The sequence below is a fragment of the Manis pentadactyla genome, chromosome 9 (genome assembly GCF_030020395.1).
Source record: "Manis pentadactyla isolate mManPen7 chromosome 9, mManPen7.hap1, whole genome shotgun sequence".
NCBI lineage: Eukaryota > Metazoa > Chordata > Mammalia > Pholidota > Manidae > Manis > Manis pentadactyla.
In genome coordinates, this window is record NC_080027.1 from 20713078 (window position 1) to 20729438 (window position 16361).

The following is a 16361-nucleotide window of genomic DNA, read 5'->3' on the forward strand; positions in this document are numbered from 1 at the left end:
TGATACATCAAACGTATTTAAAATTGAGTGCCTTTCTTCAGCATAATAAAACAAGATGATGTCTGGCAAATTTCGTACACTATGACTGCTTCAATTTATTTTATGGAACAATGTACTTTGATCTCAAAACTAGTCAAAGAATATGTAAGATAGAAAACTATATGCTAAACTCATAAATATAAACAAGTCTCCAGGTAAAATATTAATAAATCCAGTTTAGCAGAACACAATATGTTTTAAAAATAAGACCAAGCATAAATTATCCTAGGAATGTGCAGAAATTTTGAGAAAATCTAAGCATGTAATTCCCCATAGCAGCAGAGTAAACGAGGGCATCCACATGATCCTGCATAGGTACAGGCCTAGCATACTAGAAAATGTGATGCTCGTTTGTAATTTTTAAAGACAGTACTTAACAAAATATACATAAAACTTGAACATCTATGGCTTGAAAAGAGGTATGTAACAAAATCCTACATTATATTGTAATAGATTGTATTACTTATCATAAAATAAGTGTTTGGAGGCTTTTCCATTAAAGTTAAGAATAAGGCAACCACAACCACTACCACAGTATTAATTAATTAATATAGTTAGAATCAGTGTTGTGGTAGAGCTCCCAGCCAATATCCTGGGTCCTTCCTTCCATTCCTGTCAAACTAATGTTTTGCTCAGGTGCTTCCTAATCTGCTGGGATGTGAAGACCCCTTGGGTTACATTTGCTCAATCAGGACCTCACTGGAGCTTCTTAAACAGTTCCACTTTTCAAGACCACGTAGGCTAACTTCCCTTCAATCTACACCCCACCCCAACTCCATGATTTAGACCTGAGCTTATAGAGCTACATTATTATTACATGTTAGAGCACCTAATGTATCTCCCAGGGAATTTCTGTTTTCATTATAAATGGGGTCATAAGGAATTGAAAATGGCTATACGGGAAATTTTATATAAGCATCCAAGTGAGTGAGAAAAATTACCTATATCTAGGGGTTTCCTAGGACCCTTGGTGAGTCTAAGACAATACTATGCAGGCAGCTCTCTACTTGAAATCACATCCTTCAGAAAATAGTTTGCTGTCCCTGAAACACTGAGTGTTATGACAGGGTTCCTGGCATGACACCAGGTACAAAATACACTATTTCCTCACAGATGAAGGAAACACTACAGATGCCTCTGTTTATAAGGATGTTGTTCCGCGAGGAAGTCAGCCCTTTAAATAAATGATTATGGACTGAGATATTCTATGAAATACTTGCATTATATTAATTTTACAAATGTATTATGAACACATAAGGTGCTTAATGAAGTTCTAGATTTGAAAAACAATATACTGCACTTGTTTACCGTCTGATGGTGAATGTACTTTGCTTTTGAAACTCTTTTAGCATCTAACATACATATAGAACATTTTCATTTAAAAAAAGCATACTGCAAGTAAGTCTTCAGAAATGAAAAGATTCACTTCACCTGAGCCAGGCAAAAAACAGAACATTATTAGTATCTTGGAAATCATCCCCACACCCATCTCTAATTGATATCCAGTATGATGGGTCCATGGGTAAGTTTTTGAAGTATAGAGTAGTGAAATCATACACTCTTTATGCTTTTTTACCTTGCTCATTTTACTCAACATTAGGTTTGTGAGATTTTTCCATGGTGTAGCCTGTGGAGGTAGTTCATTCATCCTCATTGATGTGAATTTCCTAAGGTACAAACTGACCATGAATTAACCTACTCTGGACAAGGATCAACAAACTATGGCATATGAAGTTTTTATTGGATATGGGACATACCTTTTACTTATTTGTGGCTGATGGTTGCTTTTGAGATACATGGGTGATCCTAAGTTGTTGCAAGTAAGATTTTATGGCCTACAATCCCTAAAAGGTACAATATTTAACACTTGAAGGAAAATTTATCAACATCTGTATTATTGTGTTGATAAAAATTTGAGTTGACTGAGATCGAAGACGGCAGCGTGAGAGGAGAGACAGAGGATTCCTCCTAAAACTGGATACAATTAGAAAATTTAATTGGCTCAACTAATCCTGAGAGAGCAGTAGGAAAGAGGACGGCATCAGACTGCACACACCTGGAGAAAAGAGCAGACCACACTCAACGGGGTAACATAACAGAGCTGTGGCTCCATGGGACCCAAGCCCCTCCCACACCCCAGCTGACCAGCGGGAGGAAGCAAAACGGAGCAGGGAGGGAGTGGAAGGCTTGAGACTGCTGAATACCTAACTCCAGAGATCTGCGCTGGGAGCACAAACCTAAATTTCATGGTGCTTTCATGAGACTCACATGACTACTGGGTTGGAAACTTAACACAGGAAGAGCTCCTGGGGAGACTGGGATTCCAGCTGCTTGTGGAAAGCAGGGACCCATATCCTGCTGCTCTGGGACAAAAACTTGTACTTGTGTGCCAGGCCCACTGGCTCAGGCAGTGGAGATAGGCACAGGAGCCAGGAGGCGGGGAACAGCTCTTTCATCCCCCCAGTAATGCACCCCTGCGAACCCTGACATTGCTTCAGGGGCTCCACAGCTACAGAGACTACAGCTTCTGGACACTAGAGGGCGCCATATACAATATGAAATGCCAAAGGAACCATGTCCAGAGTAAAATTGTTAAGACAACTCCAGAGAAACATTTTAATGATATGGACCTCGTGACTCTTCCTGAAAGGAACTTCAAAATTAAAATAATTGACATCCTAATGGAGGTAAGGAAAGACATCCAAGAACTTAGGAATGAATTCAGGTCAGAAATCCAATCATTAAAGCACGATGGAGGCTATTAAAAACAGGTTGGATACAGTGGAGGACACAATAAATGAAATAGAAACTAGAGAAGAGGAATACAAAGAAGCTGAGGCACAGAGAGAAAAAAGGATCTCTAAAAATGAAAGAATATTGAGAGAATTGTGTGACCAATGCAAGCGGAACAATATTCACATTATAGGGGTACCAGAAGAAGAAGAGAGAGAAAAAGGGATAGAAGGTGTCTTTGAGGAGGTAGTTGCTGAAAACTTCCCCAATCTGGGGAAGGAGGTAGTCTCTCAGGCCATGGAAATCCACAGATCACCCTACACAAGGGACCCATAAAGACAACACCAAGACACATAGTAGTTAAAATGGGAAAGATCAAGGATAAAGACAGACTGTTAAAAGCAGCCAGACGCAGAAATAATATCACATACAAAGGAAAACCCATCATACTAACAACAGACTTCTCAGCAGAAACCTTACAGGCCAGAAGGGAGTGGCATGATGTATTTAATGCCATGAAGCAGACGGGCCTGGAACCAAGATTACTTTATCCAGCAAGATTACCATTTAAATTTGAAGGAGGGAATAAACAATTTAGAGATAAGCAAAAGCTGAGAGAGTTTACCTCCCACAAACCATCTCTGCAGTCCATTTTGGAGGAACTGCTATAGATGGAAGTGTTCCTAGGGTTGGATAGCTGTCACCAGAAGTAATAAAATCATGGTAGGGAGGGTGGAGCATCTGATTGTGAGGTAAATGCAAAATAAAATTGTCTATCCACAAAGCCAATCAAGGGAGAGAGAAAAAGTATAGAATCGGATACCTAATATATAAAAAACGAAAGAGGAAGAAAAAGGAAGAGAAATAGAAAAGAACCTTTAGATTGTGTATGTAACAGCATACCAAGTGAGTTAAGTTAGACTGTTAGATAGAAAGGAAAGTAACCTGGAACCTTTGGTAACCACGAATCTAAAGCCTGAAATGGCAATAAGTACATACCTATTGATAATCACCATAAATGTAAATGGACTGAATGCACCAATCAAAAGACATAGAGTCACTGAATGGATAAAAAAACAAGACCCATCTATATGCTGCTTACAAGAGACACACCACAAACCCAAAGACATGCACAGACTTAAAGTCAAGGAATGGAAAAAGATATTTCATGCAAACAATAGGGAGAAAAAAACAGGAGTTGCAGTATTAGTATCACACAAAATAGATTTCAAAACAAAGAAAGTAACAAGAGATAAAGAAGGACAATACATAATGATAAAGGGCTCAGTCCAACAAGAGGAAATAACCATTATAAATATATATGCAATCAATACAGGAGCACCAGCAAATGTGAAACAAATACTAACAGAACTAAAGAGGGAAATAGACGGCAATGCATTCATTTTAGGAGATTTCAACACACCATTCACTACAAAGGACAGATACAACAGACAGAAAATAAGTAAGGGCACAGAGGCACTGAAAAACACACTAGAACAGATGGACCTAACAGACATCTATAGAACTCTACACCCAAAAGCAACACGGTACACATTCTTCTCAAGTGCACATGGTACATCTCGAGAATAGACCACATACTAGGCCACAAAAAGAGCCTCAGTAAATTTAAAAAGATTGAAATCCTACCAACCAACTTTTCAGACCACAAATGTATAAAGCTAGAAATAAATTGTATCAAGAAAGCAAAAAGGCTCACAAACACATGGAGGCTTAACAACACACTTCTAAATATTCAATGGATCAGTGAGCAAATTAAAATGGAGATTTAGCAATATATGGAAATAAATGAAAACAACAACACAAAGAACCAACTTCTGTTGGATGCAGCAAAAGCAGTCTTAAGAGGAAAGTATATAGCAATCCAGGCATATTTAAAGAAGGAAGAACAAACCCAAATGAATAGCCTAATGTCAAAGTTATCAAAATAGGAAAAAGAAGAACAAATGAAGCCTAAAGTCAGCAGAAGGAGGGACATAATAAAGATCAGAGAAGAAATAAACAAAATTGAGAAGAATAAAACTTTAGTGAAAATCAATGAAATCAAGATCTGGTTCCTTGAGAAAATAAACAAAATACATAAGCCTCTAGCCAGACTTACTAAGAGAAAAAGAGAATCAACACACAACAACAGATTCAGAAATGAGAAATGAAACATCATGATGGACCCAACAGAAATACAAAGAATTATTAGAGGCTACTCCGAAAACCTATATGCTAAGAAGCTGGAAAACCTAGAAGAAATGGACAACATCCTAGAAAAATACAACCTTCCAAGACTGACCAAGGAAGAAACACAAAAGTTAAAATACCAATTACAAGCAAAAAATTGAAACGGTAATAAAAAAAACTACACAACAACAAAACCACCAGGCTGGACAGATTTACTTCGGAATTTTATCAGACATACAGAGAAGACATAATCCCCATTCTCTGTAAAGTTTTCCAAAAAATAGAAGAGGAGGGAATACTCCCAAACTCATTGTACAAAGCCAACATCACCCTAATACCAAAACAAGGCAAAGACCCCACCAAAAAAGAAAATTACAGACCAATATCCCTGATGATTGTAGATGCAAAAATACTCAATAAAATATTAGCAAACCGAATTCAAAAATATATCACAATGATCATACACCACGACCAAGTGGGATTCATCCCAGGGATGCAAGGATGGTACAACATTCGAAAATCCATCAACATCATCCACCACATAAACAAAAAGAAACACAAAAACCACATGATCATCTCCATAGATGCTGAAAAAGCACTCGACAAACTTCCACATCCATTCATGATAAAAACTATCAGAAAAATGGGTATAGAGGGCAAGTACCTCAACATAATAAAGGCCATATACAGTAAATCCACAGGCACATCATACTTAACAAAGAGAAGCTGAAAGATTTTCCTCTGAGATTGGTAACAAGAAAGTGATGCCCTCTTTACCCACTCTTATTTAACATAGTACCGTAGGTCCTAGGCACAGCAATTAGACAAAACAAAGAAATACAAGGAATCCAGATTGGTAAAGAAGAAGTTAAACTGTCACTATTTGCAGATGACATGATATTGTACATAAAAAACCCTAAAGACTTCACCCCAGAACTACTAGATCTGATATCAATACAGCAAAGTTGCAGGATACAAAATTAACACACAGAAATCTGTGGCTTTCCTATACACTAACAATGAGCCAATAGAAAGAGACATCAGGAGAACAATTCCATTCACAATTGCATAAAAAGAATGAAATACCTAGGAATAAACCTAACCAAAAAGTGAAAGGCCTATACCCTGAAAACTATAAGACACTCTTAAGAGAAGTTAAAGAGGACACTAACAAATGGAAACTCATCCCATGCTCCTGGCTAGGAAGAATTAATATAATCAAAATGGCCATTCTGCCCAAAGCAATATACAGATTTGATGCAATCCCTATCAAATTACAAACAACATTCTTCAATGAACTGGAGCAAATAGTTCAAAAATTCATACGGAAAACACCAAATAAACCAAATAGCTGAAGCAATCTTGAGAAAGAAGAATAAAGTGGTGGGGATCTCACTAACCATCTTCAAACTCTACTACAAAGCCATAGTAATCAAGACAATTTGTTACTGGCACAAGAACAGACCCACAGACCAGTGGAACAGATTACAGACTCCAGACATTAACCCAAATATATATGGTCAATTAATATTCGATAAAGGAGCCATGGATATACAATGGGGAAATGACAGTCTCTTCAACAGTTGGTGCTGGCAGAACTGGACAGCTACATGTAAGAGAATGAAACTGGATCACTGTCTAGCCCTATACACCGAAGTAAATTCAAAATGGATCGAAGACCTGTATGTAATTCATGAAACCATAAAACTCTTAGAATAAAACATAGGCAAAAATCTCTTGGATGTGAACATTAGTAACTTCTTCATGAATATATATCCCTGGGCTAGGAAAACGAAAGCAAAGAAGAACAAGTGGGACTATATCAAGCTGAAAAGCTTCTGTACAGCAAAGGACACCATCAATAGAACAAAAAGCTACCCTACAGTATGGTAGAATATTTTCGTAAATGAGAGATCCGATAAAGGCTTGACATCCAAAATATATAAAGAGTTCATGTACCTCAACAAACAAAAACCAAATAATCCAAATAAAAATGGGCAGAGCTGCTGAACAGACAGTTCTCCAAAAAGAATTTCAGATGGCCAACAGACACATGAAAAGATGCTCCACATCGCTAGTTATCAGAGAAATGCAAATTAAAACCACAATGAGATAACACCTCACACCAGTAAGGATGGCCACCATCCAAATGACAAACAGCAACAAATGTTGGCGAGGTTGCGGAGAAAGGGGAACCCTCCTACACTTCTGGTGGGAATGTAAATTAGTTCAACCATTGTGGAAAGCAATATGGAGTTTCCTCAAAATGCTCAAAGTAGACTTTCCATTTGACCCAGGAATTCCACTTCTAGGAATTTACCCTAAGGATACAGCACTCCAGTTTGAAAAAGACAGATGCACCCCTATGTTTATCGCAGCACTATTTACAATAGCTAAGACGTGGAAGCAACCTGAGTGTCGATCAGTAGATGAATGGATAAAGAAGATGTGGTACATATACACAATGGAATATTATTCAGCCATAAGAAGAAAGCAAATCCTACCATTCACAACAACATGGATGGAGCTTGAGGGTATTATGCTCAGTGCAATAAGCCAAGCAGAGAAAAACAAATACTTAATAATTTCACTCATCTGTGGAGTATAAGAACAAAAGAAAAACTGAAGGAACGAAACAGCAGCAGAATCACAGAACCCAAGAATGGACTAACAGTTACCAAAGGGAAAGAGACTGGGGAGAATGGGAGGGTAGGAAGGGATAAGGGCGGGGAAGAATAAAGGGGGTATTATGATTAGAATGTATAATATGGGGGTGGGGAAAGGGGAGGGCTTTGCAACACAGAGAAGACAGAGAAGACAAGTAGTGATTCTACAACATCTTACTATGCTGATTGACAGTGACTGTAATGGGGTTTTTGGGGGTTACCTGGCATAGGGGAGAGCCTAGGAAACATAAATAAAAATTGAAAGAAAAATTTTTAAACCTGAAAAAAAAAATTTGAGTTGATTACAGTTTTATATGATTGTAAGTGATACAATGATAAATATTTTTGTGCCTATCTTTGAGTGGACATTCACTTACTACACTCCAGTAGAAACCTAGGAAAAGAGTTTATAGGTTAAAATACATTTATATGTGCAGCTTTAGTAAATACAAATATACAGCTTTGTTTTTTTTTTGAGAGAGCATTTCTCATATTTATTGATCAGATGGTTGTTAACAACAATAAAATTCTGTATAGGGCACTCAATGCTCAATGCACAATCATTAATCCACTCCAAGCCTAATTCTCATCAGTCTCCAAACTTCTGAAGCATAACGAACAAGTTCTTACATGGTGAACAGTACAAGGGCAGTCATCAAAGAAACTTTAGGTTTTGATCACGCATTATGAACTATAAACAATCCGGTCAAATATGAATATTTATTTGATTTTTATACTTGATTTATATGTGAATCCCACATTTCTCCATTATTATTATTATTATTAGTAGTAGTAGTAGTAGTAGTAGTATTTTTAATAAAATGCTGAAGTGGTAGGTAGATGCAAGATAAAGGTAGAAAACATAGTTTAGTGCTGTAAGAGGGCAAATGTAGATGATCAGGTGTGTGCCTGTAGACTAAGTGTTAATCCAAGCTAGACAATGGCAATAAAACATCCATGGAATCAGAATATTTCTCTCAAAACAGGGGGGTGAGGTTCTAAACCTCACCTCTGTTGATCTCCAATTTCTCACCTGATGGCCCCCCTGAGACTGTGCTTGTCTTAGGTTGTTTCTCCCTTGAGGGATCTTACCCGTCTCTGGCTAACCTGTCATCTTCCGGGGCCATACAGGGAAATGTAAAGTTGGTAAGTGGGAGAGAGGCAATATTGTTTGAAAAAGTTGGCTTTTTACTACTTTGCATATTTATACCCTGTGGGTTTTAAGCCCAACATTTGTCTTGAGGTATCTTTATCACTTGGAAGTATTATGATACACTGTAAATTCGATTTGAGGCACGAATTCTATTTAAGGGTTGTAATTAGGAAGGAAGAAGAAAAGCTATAGGAGTAGCAGATGGAAGAAAACTTGGGAAGATTGATTATTTCTTTGACATAGCTTCTTGTAGAGTAACTTAAGCATGTACAGGTTTTAAACTACTAATTAAATTGTGTACACACATTACCATAAGAGGAATACAGTTACATAACCAAAGCAGACCTATAATTACCAGCCATCTCCAGTGAAACCAAGAAAACCAGTTAGGCACCCTAGGCATTTGTGAAAACTTATCTATGATATGGTGGATATTGTCCAACTGAACTTGAACAGTTTGAGAGAAATCAGACAAATTAAAACAAATCATTCTTGGGGACTGTTCACATCCCCTATGTTCTTTTAACAGTAGATAGTCTGTAGTCATAAGATTTTGGAGTGCCACAACTTGCACTTCTCCTATTTCTTGGTTGAGTTCCAACAGTATAGATCAAGTCAAATTTGTTGTTTTACTGTATGCACAGGCCAGCTTAGATATCTCCTTCTTCATTCCAATGGCAAGTCTAGGAACCGGTGGGATGAATACAGCTACAACTGCAGCATCGCCTGGATCTTTGTTGAGGTTTTTTGATGATCATCTTCTTTTATGAGTCTTCCAGAGAGTGCAGATGTTGGAAGTTCTTCTTCATATCGTATTTAATTCATTTTCTTGGTAGCCAAATTAGGATTTGATCCTCTGTATAAACACTAACAGACTCTTTGCCCACACTTTGATATGCCCTTTATACAATTATGTAGAACTCATTGGAGGTCACCACACAGGAACTGTTTTTTTCTTTTAAGAGGAAGGAATATTATCAGAAAAGTGTACCTCCATAGCCAATCATCTTACACCCTTTAAGTGTTCAAAATTAAGGATATTTAAAGCATGCATTAATCGTTGATTTACAGTTAGTTTTATCTTATCAGGGAGTAATCCCCCTTTTATTTCTTTCTTTTTTTTTTGTTATCTTTAATCTACACTTACATGAAGAATATTATGTTTACTATGCTCTCCCCTATACCAGGTCCCCCCTATAAAAACCTTTACAGTCACTGTCCATCAGCACAGCAAAATGTTGTAGAATCACTATTTGTCTTCTCTGTGTTATACAGCCCTCCCCTTTCTCCCACCCCCCATGCATGCTAATCTTAATACCCCCTTCTTCTACCCCCCCTTATCACTCCCTACCCACCCATCCTCCCGAGTCCCTTTCCCTTTGGTACCTGTTAGTCCATTCTTGGGTTCTGTCATTCCGCTGCTGTTTTGTTCCTTCAGTTTTTCGGTTGTTCTTATACTCCACAGATGAGTGAAATCATTTGGTATTTCTCTTTCTCCGCTTGGCTTATTTCACTGAGCATAATACCCTGCAGCTCCATCCATGTTGCTGCAGATGGTAGGATTTGCCATCTTCTTATGGCTGAATAGTATTCTATTGTGTATATGTACCACATCTTCTTTATCCATTCATCTACCAATGGACATTTAGGTGGCCTCCAATTCTTGGCTATTGTAAATAGTGCTGCGATAAACAGGGGTGCATCTGTCTTTCTCAAACTTGATTGCTGCGTTCTTAGGGTAAATTCCTAGGATTGGAATTCCTGGGTCAAATGGTAAGTCTGTTTCGAGCATTTTGATGAACCTACATACCGCTTTCCACTATGGTTGAACTAATTTACATTCCCACCAGCAGTGTAGGAGGGTTCCCCTTTCTCCACAGCCTCGCCAACATTTGTTGTTCTCTGTCTTTTGGATGGCAGCCATCCTTACTGGTGTGAGGTGATACCTCATTGTAGTTTTAATTTGCATTTCTCTGATAATTAGCGATGTGGAGCATCTTTTCATGTGTCTATTGGCCATCTGTATTTCTTTTTTCGAGAACTGTCTGTTCAGTTCCTCTGCCCATTTTTTAAATGGATTATTTTGTTGTTGTTGTTGAGGCGTGTGAGCTATTAATATATTTTGGACATCAAGCCTTTATCGAATCTGTCATTTACGAATATATCTCCCATAATGTAGGGTTCCTTTTTGTTCTATTGATGGTGTCTTTTGCTGTACAGAAGCTTTTCAGCTTAATATAGTCCCACTTGTTCATTTTTGCTGTTGTTTTCCTTGCCCGGGGAGATATATTCAAGAAGAGGTCACTCATGTTTATGTCTAAGAGGTTTTAGCCTATGTTTTTATCCACGAGTTTAATGGTTTCATGACTTACATTCAGGTCTTTGATCCATTTTGAATTTACTTTTGTGTACGGGGTTAGACATTGAACCAGTTTCATTCTCCTACATGTAGCTGTCCAGTTTTGCCAGCACCATCTGTTGAAGACACTTTCATTTCGCCATTGTATGTCCATGGCTCCTTTATCAAGTATTAATTGACCATGTATGTTTGGGTTAATGTCTGGAGTCTCTAGTCTGTTCCACTGGTCTGTGGCTCTGTTCTTGTGCCAGTACGAAATTGTCTTGATTACTATGGCTTTATAGTAGAGCTTGAAGTTGGGGAGTGAGATCCCCCCTAATTTTTCTTCTTTCTCAGAATTGCTTTGGCTATTCAGGGTCTTTGGTGTTTCCATATGAAATTTTGAATTATTTGTTCCAGTTCATTGATGAATGTTGATGGTATTTTTATAGGGATTGCATCAAATCTGTTTACTGCTTTGGGCAGGATGACCATTTTGAAGATATTAATTCTTCCTAGCCATGAGCATGGGATAAGTTTCCATTTGTTAGTGTCCCCCTTAATTTCTCTTAAGAGTGACTTGTAGTTTTTAGAGTATAGGTCATTCACTTCTTTGGTTAGATTTATTCCTAGGTATGTTATTCTTTTTGATGCAATTGTGAATGGAATTGTTTTCCTGATTTCTCTTTCTATTGGTTCTTTGTTAATGTATAGGAAAGCTACAGATTTCTGTGTGTTAATTTTGTATCCTGCAACTTTGCTGTATTCCAATATCAGTTCTACTAGCTTTTGGGTGGAGTCTTAAGGGTTTTTTATGTGCATTACAATGTCATCTGCAAATAGTGACAGTTTAACTTCTTCTTTACCAATCTGGATTCCTTGTATTTCTTTGTTTTGTCTAATTGCTGTGCCTAGGACCTACGGTACTATGTTAAATAACAGTGGGTAAAGAGGGCATCCCTGTCTTGTTCCCAATCTCAGAGGAAAATCTTTCAGCTTCTCACTGTTAAGTATGATGTTGGCTGTGGATTTATCATATATGGCCTTAATTCTGTTGAGGTATTTGCCCTCTATACCCACTTTGCTGATAGTTTTTATCATGAATGGATGTGGAAGTTTGTCGAGTGCTTTTTCAGCATCTATGGAGATGATCATGTGGTTTTTATCTTTCTTTTTGTTTATGTGGTGGATGATGTTGATGGATTTTCGAATGTTGTACCATCCTTGCATCCCTGGGATGAATCCCACTTGGTCGTGGTGTATGATCTTTTTGATATATTTTTGAATTTGGTTTACTAATTTTTTATTGAGTATTTTTGCATCTACAATCATCAGGGATATTGGTCTGTAATTTTCTTTTTTGGTGGGTTCTTTGCCTTGTTTTGGTATTAGGGTGATCTTGGCTTCATACAATGAGTTTGCGAGTATTCCCTCCTCTTCTATTTTTTGGAAAACTTTATGGAGAATGGGGATTATGTCTTCTCTGTGTGTCTGATAAAATTCCGAGGTAGATCCGTCCATCCTGGGGGTATTGTTGTTGGGTAGTTTTTTGATTACCATTTCAATTTCTTTACTCATATTTGGTTTGTTTAACTTTTGTGTTTCTTCCTTGGTCAGTCTTGGAAGGTTGTATTTTTCTAGGAAGTTATCCATTTCTTCCAGGTTTTCCAGCTTTCTGGCATATAGGTTTTCATAGTAGTCTTTAATAAATCTATGTATTTCTCTGGAGTCTGTTGTGATTTTTCCGTTCTCATTTCTGAGTCTGTTGATTTGTGTTGATTCTCTTTTTCTCTTAATAAGTTTGGCTAGAGGCTTATCTATTTTGTTTATTTTCTCAAAGAACCAGCTCTTGATTTGATTGATTTTTGCTATTGTTTTATTCTTCTCAATTTTGTTTATTTCTTCTCTGATCTTTATTATGTCCCTCCTTCTGCTGACTTTAGGCCTCATTTGTTCTTTTTTTCCAATTTCGGTAATTGTGATGTTAGACTATTCATTTGGGATTGTTCTTCCTTCTTCAAGTGTGCCTGGACCACTATATACTTTCCTCTTATGACTGCTTTCGCTGCATCCCACAGAAGTTGGGGCTTTGTGTTGTTGTGGTCATTTGTTTCTATATATTCTTTGATCTCTATTTTAATTTGTTCGTGGATCCATTGATTATTTAGGAGCATGTTGTTAATCCTCCATGTGTTTGTGAGCCTTTTTGTTTTCTTTGTAGAATTTATTTCTTGTTCTATACCTTTGTGGTCTGAAAAATTGGTTGGTAGAATTTCAATATTTTGGATTTTGCTGAGGCTCTTTTTGTGGGCTATTATGTGGTCTATTCTGAAGAAAGTTCTGTGTGCACTTGAGAAGAATGTATATCCTGTTGCTTTTGGATATAGAGTTCTATAGATGTCTAGTCGGTCCATCTGCTCTACTGTGCTGTTCAGTGCTTCCATGTCCTGACTTATTTTTGCCTGGTGGATCTATCCTTGGGGGTGAGTGGTGTGTTGAAGACTCCTAAAATGAATGCATTGCAGTCTATTTCCCCCTTTAGTTCTGATAGTATTTGTTTCAGATATGCTGGTGCTAATGTGTTGGGTGCATATATTTTTAGGATGGTTATATCCTCTTGTTGGACTGAGCCCTTTATCATTATGTAGTGTCCTTCTTTATCTCTTGTTACTTTCTTTGTTTCGAAGTCTATTTAGTCTGATATTGGTACTGCAACTCTAGCTTTCTTCTCGCTGTTGTTTGCCTGAAATATGTTTTTCCATCCCTTGACTTTTAGTCTGTACATGTCTTTGGGTTTGAGGTGAGATTCTTGTAAGCAGCATATACATGGGTCTTGCTTTTTTATCCATTCTCTTACTCTGTGACTTTTGATTGATTCATTCAGTCCATTTACATTTAGGGTGACTATTGAAAGATACGTACTTATTGCCATTGCAGGCTTTGAATTCCTGGTTACCAAAGGTTCAAGGTTAGCCTCTTTATATCTTACTGCCTAACTTAGCTCGCTTATTGAGCTGTTATATTTACTGTCTGGAGATTCTTTTCTTCTCTTCCTTCTTATTACTCCTCCTCCATTCTTCATATGTTAGGTGTTTTGTTCTGTGCTCCTTTTAGGAGTGCACCCATGTAGAGCAGTCCCTGTAAGATGCCCTGTAGAGGTGGTTTGTGGGAAGCAAATTCCCTCAGCTTTTGCTTGTCTGCGAATTGTTAAATCCCGCCATCATATTTAAATATTAGTCATGCTGAATACAGTATCCTTGGTTCAAGGCCCTTCTGTTTCATTGCATTAAATATATCATGCCATTCTCTTGTGGCCTGTAGGGTTTCTGTCGAGAAGTCTGATGTTAGCCTGATGGGTTTTCCTTTATATGTGACCTTTTTCTCTCTAGCTGCCTTTAAAACTCTTTCCTTGTCCTTGATCTTTGCCATTTTAATTATTATGTCTCTTGGTGTTGTCCTCCTTGGATCCTTTCTGGTGGGGGTTCTGTGTATTTCCGTGGTCTGTTCAATTATTTCCTCCCCCAGTTTGGGGAAGTTTTCAGCAATTATTTCTTCCAAGATACTTTCCATCCCTTTTCCTTTCTCTTTTTCTTCTGGTACCCCTATAATATGGATATTGTTCCTTTTGGATTGCTCACACAGTTCTCTTAATATTGTTTCATTCCTGTAGATCCTTTTATCTCTCTCTATGTCAGCTTCTATGCGTTCCTGTTCTCTGGTTTCTATTCCATCAATGGTCTCTTGCATCTTATCCATTCTGCTTATAAACCTTTCCAGAGTTTGTTTCATTTCTGTAATCTCCTTCCTGGCATCTGTGATCTCCTTCCGGACTTCATCCCATTTCTCTTGCATATTTCTCTGCATCTCTGTCAGCATGTTTATGATTTTTATTTTTTATTCTTTGTCAGGAAGACTGGTTAGGACTTTCTCCTTCTCTGGTGTCTCTATGATCTTGGTTTGCCTGTAATTTTGCCTCTTCTTGGTGATAGGAATAGTTTGCAGAGCTGGGACGAGTGACGGCTGGAAGAACTTCCCTTCTTGTTGGTTTGTGGCCTTCCTCTCCTGGGAGAACAGCGGCCTCTAGTGGCTTGTGCTGCGCAGCTGCGCGCAGACAGGGTTTCTGCTTCCTGCCGGGCTGCTATGGAGTTAATCTCCGCTGTTGCTGTGGGCGTGGCCTGGTTCGGGCCTCTGCTCCAAAGTGGTGGAGTCGCGTTGGAGTGGGAGTGGCCGGGAGGCTATTTATCTCCGTAAGGGGCCTCCGTGCTCCCTGCAGCCCAGTGGTTAGGGTGCCCAGAGTTCCCTGGATTCCCTACTTCTGGACTAACTGCCCCACCCTGCCCCTTTAAGACTTCCAAATAGCACCCGCCAAAACAAAACAACGACCACAAAAAATAAATAAATAAAAATAATTTTAAAATTGGCCGCTCGTTTTTCTTTATTCTCCGGTGCCAGCCTCAGGCCTCTGCTCACCGGTCTTTCTGCCCTGTTTCCCTACTATTGGGGTCCCTGTCCCTTTAAGACTTCCAAAAAGCACTCGCCAAAACAAAACATGAAGAAAACAAACAAAAAAACAAAAAAAATGGCCACTCGCTTTTCTTTTGTCCTACAGCGCCAACCTCCAATACCCGCTCTCACCATTCTAGCTGCTCTGTTTCAGTAGTTTCCAGCACCTTATGCATGCACTGGGTCTGTGCTCTGGTGTGGATGGCTGGGGCTGGGTCTTCAGCAGTCCTGGACTCCCTCTCCTTCTCTGCTCTGACTCCTTCCCCCCCGCCGGGAGTTGGGCTGAGGGGTGCTCAGGTCCCACCGGGCTGAGCTTGTATCTTATCCCCTTCGAGAGGCGCGGGGTTTTCGCAGGTGTGGATGTAGTCTGGATGTTGTCCTGTGTCTCTGGTCTTTATTCTAGGGAGAGTTGTCTTTGTTATATTTTCATAGATATATGTGGTTTTGGGAGGAGATTTCTGCTGCTCTACTCACGCTATCATCTTGGCTCAACCCCATCTGAATTTGTATTATTTAGTAATTATACAAAAATATCTTGAAACCATGGATTTAAGGATCTCAAAGAGATTTAAAAGTAAATAACAATATCCTGCAATTGTCTACAATCTGGCGGTACATAGCCTTTGTGTTCAGAAAATTATTTGAAGTCTCATATTTTATGATTAAAAATAAACACGTTAATTTTTGGAAACAAACCATCACTGCACACAGTACAATGACCAAATAAAAGAACACAATG